The sequence below is a fragment of the Neoarius graeffei genome, chromosome 4 (genome assembly GCF_027579695.1).
Source record: "Neoarius graeffei isolate fNeoGra1 chromosome 4, fNeoGra1.pri, whole genome shotgun sequence".
Lineage (NCBI taxonomy): Eukaryota > Metazoa > Chordata > Actinopteri > Siluriformes > Ariidae > Neoarius > Neoarius graeffei.
In genome coordinates this window covers 57,296,160-57,298,871 of record NC_083572.1, presented here as the reverse complement: position 1 = coordinate 57,298,871, position 2,712 = coordinate 57,296,160, and positions in this window count along the sequence as shown.

The following is a 2,712-nucleotide window of genomic DNA, read 5'->3' as shown; positions in this document are numbered from 1 at the left end:
TGATGGATGGATGGTTTCGGATCCTCATATAAAATGTAGTATAAGACAAGGAGAACATGAGGAAACACAAAACAGTTTTTAACAATAAACAGAAAATGGTTAAGCAAAACACATCTCACTTATGTGAAAAATTGCCATCTAAACTACCTTTAGCATCAACAGCTGCAACCAAATGCTTCCAATAACTGAAGATCAGTCTTTTACACTGCAGAGTCACTGTAATTCAAGCACTTTGGAGGGCTTTGTAGCATGAACTGCCCATTTAAATTCCTGCCACAGCATTTCAGGGGGGGTTCAAGTCCGGACTTTGACAAGACAACTGTGTTAGGTGGCAGAGATGGCAACAGTTGTTGGAAATGCTTCTTTATTAAAACTGGCAGAGAGCAAATAACAGATCCAAAATGCTATACATAAATGTAGTCAAAGACAGGCAGTAGATCAGGCAATAAACAAACATGATGTCAGAGGCAAAGGCAGAAAACACAAAATCCAAAAAGCAAGCCAGATTAAAACCATTAACTGGAATACTGGCACAAAGGTGTGGTATGTTAGCTGCAAAACACAGAGCTGAACAAAAACTTTGCTAAGTCCCAGTGTAGTGAGTGTGCTTATACTGTATACAGTGGTGCTTGAAAGTTTGTGAATCCTTTAGAATTTCCCATATTTCTGCATAAATATGACCTAAAACATCATCAGATTTTCACGCAAGTCCTAAAAGTAGATAAAAAGAACCCAGTTAAACAAATGAGACAAAAATATTATACTTGGTCATTTATTTATTGAGGAAAATGATCCAATATTACATCTTTGTGAGTGGCAAAAGTATGTGAACCTCTAGGATTAGCAGTTCATTTGAAGGTGAAATTAGAGTCAGGTGTTTTCAATCAGTGGGATGACAATCAGGTGTGAGTGGGCACCCCGTTTTATTTAAGGAACAGGGATCTATCAAAGTCTGATCTTCACAACACATCTTTGTGGAAGTGTATCATGGCATGAACAAAGGAGATTTCTGAGGACCTCAGAAAAAGTGTTGTTGATGCTCATCAGTCTGGAAAAGGTTACAAAACCATCTCTAAAGAGTTTGGACTCCACCAATCCACAGTCAGACAGATTGTGTACAAATGGAGGAAATTCAAGACCATTGTTACCCCTTCCAGGAGTGGTCGACCAACAAAGATCACTCCAAGAGTAAGGCATGTAATAGTCGGCGAGGTCACAAAGGACCCCAGGGTAACTTCTAAGCAACTGAAGGCCTCTCTCACATTGGCTAATGTTAATGTTCATGAGTCCACCATCAGGAGAACACTGAACAACAATGGTGTACATGGCAGGATTGCAAGGAGAAAGCTATTACTCTCCAAAAAGAACATTGCTGCATGTCTGCAGTTTGCTAAAAATCATGTGGACAAGCCAGAAGGCTATTGGAAAAATGTTTTGTGGACAGAGGAGACCAAAATAGATCTTTTTGGTTTAAATGAGAAGTGTTATGTTTGGAGAAAGGAAAACACTGCATTCCAGCATAAGAACCTTATCCCATCTGTGAAACATGGTGGTGGTAGTATCATGGTTTGGGCCTGTTTTGCTGCATCTGGGCCAGGATGGCTTGCCATCATTGATGGAACAATGTATTCTGGATTATACCAGTGAATTCTAAAAGAAAATGTCAGGAGATCTGTCCATGAACTGAATCTCAAGAGAAGGCGGGTCATGCAGCAAGACAACAACCCTAAGCACACATGTCGTTCTACCAAAGAATGGTTAAAGAAGAATAACGTTAATGTTTTGGAATGGCCAAATCAAAGTCCTGACCTTAATCCAATCAAAATGTTGTGGAAGGACCTGAAGCAAGCAGTTCATGTGAGGAAACCCACCAACATCCCAGAGTTGAAGCTGTTCTGTACAGAGGAATGGGCTAAAATTCCTCCAAGCCAGTGTGCAGGACTGATCATTAGTTACCGGAAACATTAACTTTGCAGTTATTGCTGCACAAGGGGGTCACACCAGATACTGAAAGCAAAGGTTCACATACTTTTACCACTCACAAAGATGCAATATTGGATCATTTTCCTCAATAAATAAAAGACCAAGTATAATATTTTTGTCTCATTTGTTTAACTAGGTTCTCTTTATCTACTTTTAGGACTTGTGTGAAAATCTGATGTTGTTTTAGGTTATATTTATGCAGAAATATAGAAAATTCTAAAGGGTTCACAAACTTTCAAGCACCACTGTAGGTAGGGTAATTGAGTCCATGTATGTGCATTCAGTAATCAGGTGAACGTGAATGTGTGAGCTGGGAATTGGGGTTGATGGGGGCCCTAAAGGTGCTTTCTGGGGAATTAAGTTAGATGCTGAATTCGGTGTAAATGTGACAGAACCTCCCCCAAAGAGCTACCTTCAGGAGCAGAGTTCTTCCTCGGTCTACCCCATGTTACTGGCCTGGGTTTGTCAGGATATTGTCAGGCTTGAAAGTGGTTCATAAGTAGTCTAGTACATCATAGGCTGGGATCCAACATCTCTCATAAGTGCCATAGCCATCCTAATTGATAAGATACTGGAGTTTCCCCTCTCTGCAGCATGAATCTAGGATACCTTTGATTTGATGTTGGCTTTACTTAATCTTCAGGGCTTCTGGTGCCATGGGTAATAGAACTCCATCGGCCAGTGGCCTAAGGACAGATGGTTTGAGGCATGAGACGTGGAATGATGGTG